Source organism: Carcharodon carcharias, chromosome 4 (genome assembly GCF_017639515.1).
Source record: "Carcharodon carcharias isolate sCarCar2 chromosome 4, sCarCar2.pri, whole genome shotgun sequence".
NCBI lineage: Eukaryota > Metazoa > Chordata > Chondrichthyes > Lamniformes > Lamnidae > Carcharodon > Carcharodon carcharias.
In genome coordinates this window covers 120,140,455-120,156,101 of record NC_054470.1, presented here as the reverse complement: position 1 = coordinate 120,156,101, position 15,647 = coordinate 120,140,455, and the positions used below count along the sequence as shown (strand labels likewise).

The following is a 15,647-nucleotide window of genomic DNA, read 5'->3' as shown; positions in this document are numbered from 1 at the left end:
TCTTCATATATGCTCAACTATTGCAACTGGAGTTTAGATTTTGTTAAATGTCTTCGGAGTCCCTATCTGTAAGTCCGCTGCCTGGATTCTTCTTTTACTCAAATTATCAATCTTATGCAGCGCAACTTTCTGAGATACATGATTCGATTTTTGCCTTTATCGCCTAGCATTTTGCATCACTAGAGTGATGAGCAGTCAGGAAAATTGGGCATTGAGGATCTCAAGCCTGTTACAGAACCTAGCTCATGTTCCTTTATTTAATTTCAATGGAAGGAAAATCAAATGAGTTCTATTACCTGCACATGATGGTCCATGTCTGATTCTACTTTGAACTCCTCCCAAGTGATGGTTGACAACCCGGCAAAAATTACAAAATTTTACCCTAAGTCGTCAATTTATTTGCAGGTTGAAAAGCTGGCAGATTGCAAAAACAGCAGAAGCTTTCAGTATGGAGATACTGCTGGACCTGAGGCAACAGAGTAGTTTCTTTATGTCACTTACGATTCCAGAAAGAATGCTGCAAACTGTGTTCACTTGATGGAAAAGGAAGCCATTCAAGGGCACAGAAACATTAACTACTAAGTCAGAAAAATGTGCAGTTAAACATCACAGGTGACAAACTACAACTTATCATGCTGCAATTCACTGAAATTGTTCAGAATATTGCTTTAAATGTTCAACACATTGACAAGAGTCACAGAGTTCTTAGTCTGCATCTTCCTTAGGCAATGTTTGTTACATTGGGATCAAACTATAATCTTTCCATATTATGTCTAACATTTCCAGCATCTGCAGTATTCTGTTTTTATATCACCGATATCTATTTACGTTCCGACAGGACCACTCGGCTCCAGATCTCATTACAGCTTGGTCCAAAAAACAGGAACAGAGTTCCACAGGGGATATAAATAATCACAGGTATTCCACAAATTTCCTTCATTATACCAGGAAATAATAGTCCTTTTAAATTAGCAAATATTTTTGCTACACATTTTTCAACATTCTCCAAGATATTTGTTATGCTATGACAATTAGACAGCAAGTTATTATAAGTAACTTATAAGTTACTGTAATCCTCAAATATTTTCTGGATATATATTTGCTAAATATTTCAAGGTCCTCTTCAAATCCATTCCACTTTAATCTTTTATGTATTCAACTTCATTCCAAATGCATGGGTAATTCTAATGCTGTCTGGTAGGAAACAGTGAAGAAAAGGATCTGTGAAGTAGCTGTGTTGTGATACATGACAGAGTACATTCACATGTGCCTGTAAGTGAGGACATGGATACAATTGTCATGAGGCAGACTGATGAAGCTGTGCAACCAGCTGCTGCTGGGGTCAGGGGTCACAGGAAGGGCATGGTGGTTTCTCCTACAGAGGTCCAGCTACATCCAGTGTTTGGGGGTGGAGGGGAAAAGAGGTCTGGTAGTGCCAATCATTGCTCATGCATGCTCATCATTGGTGCTGGAAGCCAGCATTTGGAATTCTTTATTCATGAACCAAATGGGGATAAAGAGTGATGTGGCCTGCATCCATGTGCCAAAAGAACATTTGTCATAACAGCCCATGGTCTAAGCTTCCTCACAAACAATAGGAGATGTATCAGCTGAGTACTAAACCGCTTGTTTATTATCAATGGGCAATGCTGAGATACACCAATTAGTAATTTTAAAAGAGTTAAACTTTTCCTCAGCTCAGGTAACTTTTAATAATATTTTGCAGTGAATATTTTCAATTTGACTCTTTGTTCTTTCAAAGTTTGCCAACCAAGTAAATGATGTAATTTGCCCAGAGTTCCTGTGAAACAGAAGTCAATTCAACCAGCTTCATATACATAATTTATTCAAAACATTAGTCTCCAATAAGTTTTGAAAACATTCAGGAAAAGAAAGTATAGGAATACTTAACAATCAATCGGCATGACTGTAAATTTACTTCAAAACAAATTGATGAGTAGTGTACCTCTCTGGCTAAATCCCAAAGCTACTCATTGCCTGATCACGAAAACAAAAAAGTCTTTAATATGATCTTGCAAGTTCTCAGAGTTCATTTCCCCACAATCATTTGGGAACTTGTAAAGACAGATTCCAATTAAGAGTTCGAAACAGCTAAGACAATAGTGCTGTATAATACAGAAGGTAAGCTACATTAAAAAAATAAGGCTGCTGAAGGTTGGAAATTTTACTTACTCTTTTATCTTTCAACTCCTTGGGATAGTGCGACATGAATATTAAAAAATTAGTAGTAAAGACAGAGGGCTCCTATATGCAAGTTCCTTTAAAATAGAGTTTAGCACAAATTTATTGTTGTAATAAATGTCAATTGCTTACATGGAATGAGGTTCAACTAATCTGGTGACTGTCATTCTGCCAGTTTATGATACATTTTCCAGAGCATATTTGGTAAATGGCAATTTACCTCCCTACCTTAGTAATCTCCTCTAGCCCTACAATCCCCAAAATTAACAGTGCTGCTCGTAATTCTATGTAATACTCCAATTCTGGCCTCTTGTGTGTGTCCGATTTTATTTGCTCCACAGTTGGCAGCCATGCCTTCAGCTGCCTAGGCCTAAAGCTCTGGAATTTCCTTCCTAAATCTCTTTGCCTCTCTCTCCCCTCCTTCAAAATGCTACTTAAAACCTACCGCTTTGACCAAACTTTTGTTCATCTACCTCAATATCCCCTCATGTGGCTCAATGTTTGATAATGCTCCTGTGAAGTGCCTTACTACATTAAAGGTATGAGATGGTCTACACTCTGCAAATTAATCAGGGTAAGCGTACCTAGGCCAGAAAAAATAACTGGGCAACTCCCATATCCCACAATTTTAAAAGACAATGAATGCTATAAAATATTTATTCCAGGCTCAGCTAGACAGATTTTTAATCCACCAAGGAGTCAAGGGTTATGGGGGCAGACAGGAAAATGGAGTTAAGGCTACAATCAGATCAGCCATAATTTTATTGAATGGTGGAGCAGGCTCAAGGGGCAGAATGGCCTACTCCTGCTCCTAATTCGTCATCTTGTGTTCTGAGACTTGAAAGTCCACTTTCACATCTTAGAACACAAGAACTAAAAGCTTGAGTAGGCCATTCCATCCCTCGAGCTTGCTCTGCCATTCGCTAAAATCATGGATGATCTGAATGTAGACTTAACTTCACTTTCCTGTCTACACCCATAATCCTCGACTCCCTTGCTGGTCAAAAATCTAACTGAGCCTTTAAGATATCCAATGACCCAACATCCACTGCTCTCTGGGGAAGAGAATTCCACAGACTAATGACCCTCAGAGAAGAAATTTCTCATCTCCATGTTAAATGGGAGACCCCTAATTTTTAAAGTGTGACTCATAGTTCTAGACTCCCTCACAGAGATAAACATCCTCTCAGTATCCACCATGTTAAGCCCGTTCAGGATCTTACATGTTTCAATCAGATCATCTCTCATTCTTCTAAACTTCAATAGGTATTGTGAAGATGGATAATTTATTTTCATATTTTTGGGAATATGGTGGTATTCTGTACAGAAGGCTGTGAGAGTGTGTGTGTGTGTATATAATGAAACTGGGGGAAGGTTATTAAAGACAGCTTGTCTGACGGAGCAGAGAGATAAAAGATAAAAGTGCTAGATGCATGTATTTGTAATGAGAGGCTATGGTGAAGTTAAATATACAAGTAAATAAGTTGGATTTGAAATATGCATTGTAAGTTAAGTAGAAGCTTGACTTTTCAGCTGTTAAATGTCAAAGGAAGTTTAGAAGTAACAGGGGACTTTTACACCTTACAAAGGGTTCACAGGTAAACAAGAAAAGGTTATTAAATTTTATTCTACCCAAAAGTGGAGGCAATAGGAAGACATGAAAGATTTTTATATTTTGAAAAAACTGAATTCAAAGAGTTGCTTAGGACAATGGAATCTAAGATCAAAGAGGGAAAGGATATTTAAGGAAAGATGTTTAGTTGAGTTGTGTTGGCTGTGTGGGGGAGATGTTCTGAGACCAGCGCTGTGCTGAGAAAAGTTGAGAATTTGAAACAGACATCCCGTTTCAATCCAGAGAAGTCTTCATTTTTAGAAAGTATTCTGTTCCTGAACTGCCTTCAGCTTTTTTTCAACAACAGAATGGGAGAGAGTGAGAAGTTGTGTGGTATACTTAATTAACGTAGCAGCAGGTTTGGCCTTGGGTAATATTGCTGGATTCTTATGATTAAAATCTATAAGGGAGCTGTTGCCAAGTAGTTTAGTTGTGTGTTCTGACCAAGTGGGTTTTTTGGGGAATGTTTTGTAAGACTGCTTTAACTGTGTCATTTTAACCTTGTGCGTTTGAGATTATTTTTCTTCTTGTTAGTAAGTCTTTTAATTTTAAAATCCTAAAAGTATTATTGGGATTCTATGTTTCTGGGATCAGTAGTTTCCCGTTGTTTTCAAAATACAAGAAAGTTATCAGTACGACAAGTTTCCCTCTGGGATCTGCCTTGCTCAGCAAATAACGTCGGCTGCAGTTCTAACAGTACAGGCCCAACTTGTACTCATAACAAATCCCCTTCATCCCAGGAACGAGTCGAGTGAACCTTCTCTGAACTGCTTCTAATGCAATTATATCCTTTTTCAAATAAGGAGGCTAAAACTGTACACAATACTCCAGATGTGGGCTCACCAACATAACATAGCTTCCCTACTTTTATATTCCATTCCCCTTGCAATAAACACCAATATTCCATTGTCCTTCCTAACCACTTGTCGCACCCACAGACCAACTTCTTGTAATTCATACACCAGGACACCCAGGTCTCTCTGTACTGTAGAGTTCTGCAATTGCTCTCCATTCAAGTAATATACTGCTTTTCTATTCTTCCTGCCAAAGTGGACAAATTCATTTTCCCACATTATATTCCATCTGCCAAATTTATGCCCACTCACTTAACCTATCTAAATCCCTCTGTAACCTCTATGTCCTCCTTACAACTTACTTTCCTACCTCTCTTTGTGCCATCAGCCATAAGTTCAGTTCCTTTATCCAAATCATTGATATAGAGTGGTATTTTCCCAGATTTGCACTAAATGCGGTAGTGGGTGGGTAAAATGGAGTCCCACCCACCAACAAAACTGGCAGGTTTTGACGCCGTATCATCCTGAGCTCACCTCATTATTTATTCACTCCCGCAAAACACACTGTTTCCATGGCGGGCAAGCTGTCATTCGCCTGCCTGCCATTACATCACACTGGTCGTCATCTTTAAAAGGCCGCCGCCAGCAAGGCACTCATCGCCATGAGCTCACCACCACTGGGAGACAGGGCCAGCAAAGGAAAAAAAAAGACTGCAGCACCCCCCCCCAACAATAACTTCAACGACGGGTCCCTCGAGCGACTGCTGGATGCCCGCCAAGATGTGCTCTACCCCCGCTCTGGCTGCAGGATGGGCAGCGAAGTCACCAACCTGGCTTGGGAGGCGGTGGCAGCAGTGGTCAGCGCAAATGCCCTGCAAAGGAGGACAGCTACCCAGTGCCGCAAAAGGATGAATGATCTCCTCCGATCTGCCAGGGTAAGTCACTCTTTTCATCACTCCCAAACCTCACACTCACAAACCTATCACACATACACAGGGCCCTCACTGCCAATGCAAGGGACATCACCATTCACTTTTTCACACATACCTGCATTGTCCTCAGCTCGTCCATGGGACCACTCACCACCCACACAGGCCAGGCATACTTATCATCTGACCCGGCTGGCGTCCTAATAGACTCTCCCCATCTCTATCCACGCAGGACAAACTGGTACACAACAGGAGGGAAAGGATGCCGACAGGTGGAGGGATGCCGGAGATCAAAGTTCTGACAGAATTCGAAAACAGAGCTATCCAGCTGGCCGGCAATGACCACGACCAGTCCTGTGCCGAGGGTGAGATCGGTGCTGCTCTACTAAGTGAGAATCCAGCAGTGCAACATCCATCAGACAACCGTGCTATGAATGATGTGTCTTCTTTCACAGGCCACTGTCATGCACTAATTATCTCTCTTGTTTTCACAAGAGTAACCTCAGGCCGTGGTGAGACCGTATCTCGAATAGTGTGTGCAGTTTTGGTCTCCTTATTTAAGGAAGGGTGTAAATGCATTGGAGGTGGTTCAAAGGAGGTTTACTAGCTACCTGGAATGAGTGTGTAATCTTATGAGGAAAGGTTGGAAGACAGGGCTTGTTTCCACTGGAGTTTAGAAGAGTGAGGGGTGATTTGATTGAAGTATACAAGATCCTGAACGGCCTTGACAAGGTGGACATCGAAAGGATGTTTCCTCTCGTGGATGAGTCCAGAACTAGGGAGCACTGTTTTAAAATTAGGGGTCACCCTTTCAGGACAGAGATGAGGAGAACTTTATTATCTGAGGGTTGTGCGAATTTGGAATTCTCTGCCTTAGGCGGTGGAGGTGGGGTCATTGAATACTTTTAAGGCAGAGATAGATAGATTCTTGTTAGGCAAAGGAATCAAAGGTTATTGGGGTTAGATGGGAATATGGAAATCAAAACACAAGATCAGCCATGATCTTTCTGAATAAGGGAGCAGGCTCAAGGGGCCGAATGGGCTACTCTTGTTCCTATTTCTTATGTTCTTATCAGCCAAACAACCGACAGAGTCCATGACCCAGGGTCTCCAATCAAGCCCCAATGAAACCTCTGAAGAGGAATCTGGAGGTACCCTCCCTGAAGGCCCATCACAGCGCTCACCCACACCCTCCAGAAGCGCAGAGACACACCTTGGCGGGACCAAGCTTTAGAGTAGTCTCGAAATCACAATATGGTGAGCACGTTACACTTTCTTATCCACAGCAGGTGGAGGCAGGAACTTCCCAGGTCCCCGTAACTCGGGGGACTGTCGGAGGCCAGAACGTTGCTCAGTCCAAGTCAGATAACGAGCCTCTGGACTCTGGTAATGTTACAGTTGCTGGAGCTGCAAAGGCAAACTAGGGAACATCAGGAAGTGATGTTCGCTGCACTCCTCAGATTGCAAAGCACGGCGGAGGAGTCTGTCCGCCTTCAGGCTGAGGTGATAGCGCCGTCATTGCAATGCAACAAAGTCAACATTGGCAGGATGGCAGCCGCCATGGAGACCTTGGTCCAGGACAACATTCCTGCACTGTTGCGCGGGCTGACCTCCATCGCTGATGCCATAATTGGCCTCCAACAGGGTGTACGCGAGGGGTGCTGGGCAGCTCGATCTCACACCAGCTACCCCTTCCACTCATGGAGTCAGCCAGGGGCCCTCGGGCACCCATATGGAGGAAGATCAGCAGATGCACACTCCGGGGCCATCCACACAAGTGACTCTGGGAGTGACCGGTCCACCCAAATCCCCTCTTCCTGTGACCTCCGCAGCTCCAGTTTCACAGGCCAAGGAGGGTGCCACTGACACACAGCAGGACCCCAAAAGCAGGCTGGGGCCCTCCAAGTCTCGGCCCTCCAGAGGACGCTCGCCAAAGTCATCACAGAAAGGCGTCACAGTCATCCTCATCCCCGTCAGCGTCCTCCTCATCAGAAGAGATGTGCAGCTCCTCCATCTCCTCCTCAGCTAGCTCCTCTCCCTGTTGCAACACCAGGTTGTAAAGAGCACAGCAGATGACGATGATGCATGACAACCTCTGCGGACTGTATTGCAGGGCTCTACCAGACCAGCCCAGGCACCAGAACTGCATCTTCAGCAGCCTGATGGTCTGCTCCACCAAGTTGTGAGCTGCTGCATGAGCTTCATTATAGCATCGCTCTGCTGCAGTCTGAGGCCGCCGCACGAGTACATCAGCCATGGCCTCTGCAGGTAGCCCTTGTCTCCTAGGAACCAACCCTGCAGCCTCTGTGGACCCTGGAAGACTGCAGCGATCCTCGAGCAACTCAGGATGTAGGCGTCGTGCACACTCCCTGGAAACCCTGCACACACCTGCAGGGTTTCTGGTGGTCGCCTACCAGCTGCTTGTTCAGTGAGTGGAAGCCCTTGCGGTTGAAGTCCACTGAATGCAGCGGCAGGGACCTGAGCACCCCGAGTGCAGTCAATCGCACCCTGCATCTGTGGGAATCCTGAGATCAGGGCGAATCCAATGGCTCACGGTCTTGGGCAAAATGCACAAAGTTGTGTGCTATGGAGAAGATGGCATCCGTGACCTCATAGATGCATTTGTGGGTGGCAGCTTGTGAAATCCCACAGAGATCACCTTGTGGAGCCCTGAAAGGAGCCACTGGCATAGAAATTGAGCACCATGGTCACTTTCACAGCCATTCACAGCAGTGGATACCCTCCATGTCCCCTTGGCACTAAGTCCTGCAGTAAGCAGCAGATGTGAGTCACCAGCTCCCTAGATATGCGCAGTCATCAGTGACACTGGTTCTCAATCATCTGCAGGAATGGCCTTTCTTTAGAACTATAGACCCTGGGTATCGCTAGGTACCGGCCAGCCACGGCTCGCTGTCGCTCCTGGATAGCGTGTGCAGTAGCCCAAGGTGCCCTTTCTTGATGAGATTGCTACTTCTGCCTTTGCGCAACCAGGAGCCTCAGTCACTCTCTCCTCTGTCTTCTATGGTCTCTGTAGGCCATCCAGCATACAGCTAGGTCACCAGGATCCATGATCCTGACGTGGTCCGCCTGCAGCATGAAAGAGACAGAGAGAGAGAGATGTGGTTATCATGGCTGTGCTTAGCACCTTTCCTGGCCCTGTGTGACTGTCCCTTAATGTTTTCTGTAGAGTGTGCTGCATGGCGGCCCTGTCAGCCTGCGACATGGGGGAGACAGGTCCCAACCAGGATGCTGAGATTGCATGGGGCTGTGAGCTCCTCCAGCCGTGGCTGCTACATGGCCAGCGTTGGCGAGTAGGTTGTATAACGTGTGCAGTCCAACTGCTCCACAGCCCAATTAAGTGGTGGTGGACTCGAAGTCTGTGCTGGGGATGGGGAGTAAGGTCTGGAGCGCTTGGTGAGCCTTTGGTGCCTCCGTGTTGCTTGCATGGGCAGGTAGGGTTGGGGCCTGACCGCAATCATATCACTGTGGCTGCACCTCAATTGCAGAGGCATTGTCAGTTTATACAGGTGTCCCTAATGTATGGCCACTTCCCTTGCTTACCCTGATCCCCACCTTGATTGCCTGTGCGCGGAATGCAGCACCAGGGCAACACTCGCCGGGGGAGGGGGGCTGGGGTTCGGGGTCAACAGTTGCCTCCAAGTCTGGCCAGCCCTTGCCCCCGGACCCCCCCCCCCCTCAGCCCCGAGCAGTCACCTCCAAGGCAGGCCAGCACTTGCCCCCCAGACACCACCCCCCCACAGCAGTTGCCTCTGGGGCCAGGCATCAGTTGTCCTTGCCCCCTCCCCTCCCCACCCCGGCACCAAAGGCCTGTAAACAATAGGCGAGCTGTGGAGAGCACTGCTGCTCATTCACCTCAGTTCCCCCAAAGTGAAGGCCACCAAGTGCAACAGTCTGTGTGCTGTTGTGAAACACTGACGTGCTTTCCCGCCGCCATGGACTGATGATACAGCGGGGTTCCAAGAGCCTAGCGGGATGGCCTTTTAATTATATGTTAATGTATTACAATTAGTGCCCCGCTGACCCATGGCGGGAAACGCGGCCCACCATTGGTGAGCTAAGCGGACAATCGCAACCTGCCTTCCTGCTGTTGTGAAGCAGGTCGCACCATATTTTCCGCACATGCCACCTCATGCCCATCACCAGTGGGCTCGGAAAATTCCACCTGCAGATTGTAAATAGGTGAGGGCCCGGAACTGTAATAGCTTGCCAACCTGACTGACCTATTTATCTTTACTCTCTGCTTCCTGTTAACTAACCAATCCTCTATCCGTGTAAATATGTTACCCCCTCCGCCATGAGCTCTTATTTTGTGAAGTAACCTTTGATGTGGCACCTTATTGAATACCTTTCTGAAATCCAAGTACACTACATTTATAGGTTTCCCCTTTATCCACATAGCTTGATACTTCCTCAAAGAATTCTAATACATCAGTCAAAATTTCCCTTTCACAAAAACCATGTCGACTCTGTCTGATTGTATTTTGATTTTCTAAATGTCCTGCCATTACTTCCTTAATAATTGTTTCTAGCATTTTCCCTATGACAGATGTTGGGCTAACCGGCCTATAGTTTCCTGCTTTGTCTCCTTCCTATCTTGAATAGAGGTGTTACTTTAGTGCTTTTCCAACCTGCTGGGACCTTTCCAGAATCTTGGGAATTTTGAAAGATCACAACCAATGCATCTACTATTTCTGCAGCCATTTTTTTAAGACTTTAGGATGAAAGCTATCAGGTCCAGAGGGCTTGTTAGCCATTAGTTCCAATAGCTTTTCCAGTGCCTTTCCCCTGGTGAATGTGATTGTTTTAAGTTCCTCCCTGCTTTTTACCTCTTGATTTTCAAGTATTCTTGCTGTTTTTTGGTGTCTTCTGCAGTGAAAACAGACGCAAAATATCTGTTCAACGCTTTCACCATTTCCTTGTTTCCCATTAATTCCCCAGTCTCACCCTCAAATGGATCAATGCTCACTTTAGTTACTTTTTTCCTTTTTAAATACTTGTAGAAACTCTTGATGTGTTTTTATATTTCTAGCTAGCTTTATCTCATACTCTAATTCCTTCCTCAATATTTAGTCATTTTTTGCTGATTTCTAAACCTGTGCAATCTTCTACCACTAATCTTTGCATCTTTGATGCAATCTTTAATTGCCTTAGCTACCCACGGGTGGTGCATCATTTTCCCGGAATCTTTTTTTCTCACTGGAATACTCTTTGTTGAGAGTTATAGAATATCTCCTTAAATGTCTGTCACAGTTTCGCTACTGTACTACCTTTTAACCAATTTCCCCAGTTCACTTTAGCCAACTTTGTCCTCATACCTCTGTAACTGCCTTTATATAAGTATAAGGCACTACTCTTAGGCCCACAATTCTCGCCCTTAAGCTGAATGCAAAATTCAATTATGGTTATGATCATTGCTACCTAGAGATTCCTTTAGTGTAGAATCATTAAAACTGCCTCATTGCACAATACCAGGTCTAGAATCGCCTGCTCCCTGGATGCTCTAAGAAATGGTCCCAAAAAACAATGAACTCATCTCACAGGATACCTTTGTCAATCTGATTCATCCAAATCTATGGGCAGAATTTTACATTCGTTGTGCAGGTGCATGCCCGACATGCTGGAACATAAAACGGCATGCGATGATGTTGGGCATGTGTCCCGACATCATCGCGAACTCGCGCGATATTTCATTTGGCGCGCGCACGTCAGAGTCAGCTGCACGGCCACCGATAATTGAAAGGCCTATTAAGGCTATTAGCTAGGTAATTTTATGCTGCCTGTCCAACCTTACAGTTGGCGGGCAGGCGAAAAGGCCAAGGGGCCTTTATGTTTTTTAGGAAGCCTCATCCACGAGCGGGATGAGTTTTCCTAAAGCTAATACTGATGAAATAAAAGCTTTATTTTGAAAATAAAAACATGTCCCATCTCATATGATACAGTCACATGAGGGGACATGTTTCATTACATTTTTAATGTCCTTAAATATTTTTTTTAAAACGTGCTTTAATCTCTGAGGCAGCTACATGCCTCGGAGATTGAAGCGCTCTTTTGCGCGCATGGGCGAACTGTGCGCCAGGCCCGCTCTCCCTCCTCCCCCCGCCCACACAGGCAGCGCTCACGCTACCGCTTGCATTCCATGCAGGGCGGGCCTTAATTGGTCCGTCTGTGGGAATTCACGGTGCGGAGCCAATCGCGGTCGGCAGGCAGCTTCCTGACTGCCCCCGCCCAACGCAGGAAAAATTCAGTCCTGTCCAGATTAAAATGCCCCATGACTATTACTGTATCTTTCTTACAAGCCACCATTATTTCTTCCTGTATACTTCTTTATAGTAACTACCCTACAGAGTAGTTAGGAGACCGCTCAGCTACTCCCATGTGGCTTCTTACCATTGCTATTTCTTATCTCTACCCAAACTGATTCTACACCTTTAGAACTAAGGTCATCTCTCACTGTTGGGCTGGAAAGGAATTTGCAGTGGGAAGGGGAGGACCCAGTTGCCGAGGTTCATGTTGATACCAACGACACCGGCAGGACAAAGGAGGTTGTTCTGCATAGGAAGTATGAGGAGCTTGGCACCAAATTAAGCAGAACCTCTCTGGATTATTACCTGAACCACATGAAAGTTGGCTTAGGAAAAATCAGATTAGGGAGATGAATGCATGGCTCAAAATCTGGTACAGGAGAAGTGGGTTCCGGTTCGTGGGGCACTGGCACCAATACTGGGGAAAGTGGGATCTGTACCGTTGAGATGATCTACATCTGAACCATGCTGGGACTGATGTTTTTGCAAGCTGCACAACTAGGGAAGTAGAGAGAGTTTTAAACTAAGTAGTGGGGGCAAGGGTACAAATTTGGGAATACGTGGTAAATCAAAGAGTAGAGACAAGGCAAGAGAGAAAGATGTTATTACTGGAGATGAAAAACAGATAGTGACAGGAAGGGATAGAGTACAAAGCTAAAAGTAAATCAACAGATGAGTCTAAAGGTTATAAAACAAATCAAAGGATAAAACTAAAGGCTCTGTATCTGAATGCACAAAACATTTGTAATAAAACAGATGAACTGAGATCGCACATAGAAATAAATAAGCACGATTTGATAGTCATTACAGAGATATGGCTGCAGGAGGACATGGATTGGGACCTGAATATTAAAAGGATACAGGGCATTTAGGAGGGAGAGGAAGCAAAGAAGAGGTGGAGGGGTGGCTCCATTAGTTAATAATGGTATTAGTGCAATAGAGGCGGATGACCTAATTTCAGGAAACTAGGATGTGGAAACAGTTTGGGTAGAGAGGAGAAATGGTAAAGGCAAGAAATCATTTGTGGGAGTTGTGTACAGACCCCCAAATAGTAACCACATGGTAGAATGGAGGAAAAGGGAGAAATAAAGGGAGCTTGTCAGAAAGGCATGGCGGTAATCATGGGAGATTTTAATCTACATACAGACTGGAAAAATCAGATGAGCAAAGGTAATCTAGATGAGGAGTTTACAGAATGTTTGAGATAGTTTCTTAGAACAGCATGTTCTGCAGCCAACCAGGGAGCAGGCTGTACTAGACCTGGTATTGTGCAACGAGACGGAATTAATGATCTCATAATGAAGGCGCTCCTAGGTAGCAGCGACCATAATATGATTGAATTTTACATTCAGTTTGAGGGAGAGAGGAGTGGGTCCGAGAATATGTTTTTAAACTTAAATAAGGGCAATTATGAGGGCATGAAAGCAGAGCTGGCTAAATTGAATTGGCAACTTAGGTTAAGGGATAGATCAAATGTTTGCCACTGCACCTCTATTAAGGGGATATTTCAGAATACACAGAATAGATACATTACAATGAGCAAGAAAAAGTCTAAGGGACGGACACACCATCTGTGGTTAACTAGGAAGGTTAAAGATAGTATCAAACTTAAAGAGCATATAATTGTACAAAGATAGGTGGTAGACCAGAAGATTGGACAGAACATAAGGAACAGCAAAGGATGACTAAAAGATTAATAAGGAGGGAAAAATTAGAGCACGAGAGAGAGCTAGCAAGAAATATAAAAACATAGTAAGAGTTCCTATAAATATTTTAAAAAGAGTTAACAAAAGTGAGCATTGGTCCTATAGAAAGTGAGTCTGGAGAATTGATAATGGAAAACAAGGAAATGGCAGATGATTTGAACAGATATTACGCATCAGCCTTCATATAGAGGATACAAGTAACATCCCAGAAGCAGCTATAAATCAGGAAAAGGAAGACAGGGAGGAACTCAGGAAAATTACAATCACCAGAGAAGTGGTACTGAGTAAGTTGTTGGAGCTGCGGGTTGACAAGTGCCCAGGTCCTGATGGACTTCATTTAGGGTCTTAAAAGAAGTGGCTCATGAGGTAGTTGATGCATCGGTTTTAATTTTCCGAAGCTCCCTAGATTCAGGGAAGGTCCCATTAGATTAGAAGATAGCAAATGTAACTCCATTATTCAAAAAGGGAGGGAAACAGAAAGCAGGAACTACAGGCCAGTTAGCTTATCAGTCACAGGAAAAATGTTAGAAACTATTATAAATGATGTATCGGGGCACTTGCATAAGTTCAAGGCAATCAGGCAGAGTCAACATGGCTTTGTGAAAGGGGAATTATTTTTACCCAACTAATTGGAATTGAGGAAGTAACGTGCTGTAAAGGAGAACCAGTGGGTATACTGTACTTAGATTTCCAGAAGGTAGTTGATAAAATGTCACATCAAAGTTTACTGCAGAAAAGAAAAGCTCATAGTATGGGGTTAAAATATTGGCATGGATAGGAGATTGACTAAAAGGAAGCAGAGAGTAGTCATAAATGGGTCTTTTTCAAGTTGGCAAAATGTAACGAGTGGTGTGTCACAGGGATCTGTGTTGGGACCTAAACTGTTTACAATTTATATAAATGGCTTAGATGAAGGGATGGATGGGATGGTTGCTAAGTTTGCTGATGACACAAACATAGTTAGGAAAATAAGTTGTGAAGAGAACATAAGGAGGCTATAAAAAAGATATAGATAGGTTAAATGAGTGAGCAAGGATCTGGAAAATGGAGTATAATGTGGGAAAATATGAAATTGGCGATTTTAGCAGGAAGAATAAAAGAAGCATACTATCTAAATAGTGAGAGTTTGCAAAGCTCTGAGATGCAGGGGGATCTGAGTGTCTAGTGCATCAATCGCAAAAGGCTAGTTTGCAGGTACAGCAAGTAATTAGGAAAACTAATAGAATGTTTTCATTTATTGTGCGGGAATTGAATACAAAAATAGGGAGGTTATGTTTCATTATATCGAGCACTCGTGAGACCACATCTGAAGTAGTGTGTACAGTATTGGTCACCTTATTTAAGGAAGGATGTAAATATGTTGGAAGCAGTTCAGGGAAGGTTTACCAGGCTAATACCTGGAACAGGCAGGTTGTCTTATGGGGAAAGGTTGGACAGGCTTGGATTGTATCCACTGGAGTTTAGAAGAATAAGAGGCAACTTGATTGAAACATAAGATCCTGAAGGGACTGATAGGGTGGATGTGGAGAGGATGTTTCATCTTGTGGGAGAATCTGGAACTAGGGATCACTGTTTAAAAATAAGGGGTTGCCCAAACCAGATGAGACAACATTTTTTCTCTCAGAAGGTCGCGAGTCTTTGGAATTATCTTCCTGAAAAGGCAGTGGAAGCAGTCTTTGAAGCTGAGGTGGATAGATTCTTGGTAAGCAAGAGGCGATAGGTTGTTGGGGGTAGGTGGAAGGCGGATTTGAGTTTACTATCAGATCAGCCATGTTCTTATTAAATGGTGGAGCAGGCTCGAGGGACCAAATGCCCTCCCCTTGCTCCTTGTTCGTATGTTCATATGCAATAACATCATCCTTAATTAACAAAGCTACCCCACCACCTTTCCTAGCTCTTGTCCTTCCAAAATGCCAATTACCTTTAAATATTCAAGTCCCAGCCTTGGTCACCTTGTAGCCATGTCTCTGTAAAGCTATCAGGTCATACATATTTATTTCTATTCAAACTGATAATTCTTCAGTTTTGTTACAAATGCTACAGGCATTCAGATACAGACTCCTTAGTTCTGCCTTTTTTCC

The 15,647-nt window shown here is 44.0% G+C and overlaps 1 protein-coding gene across 2 annotated transcripts in view; it reads right to left on the bottom strand.

The window, feature by feature from the left end:
* LOC121276941 (coiled-coil domain-containing protein 171-like) overlaps positions 1-15,647 on the bottom strand; it is a 229,031-nt gene that overhangs the window by 75,014 nt on the left and 138,370 nt on the right. The gene's annotated exons all lie outside the window — the stretch shown is intronic.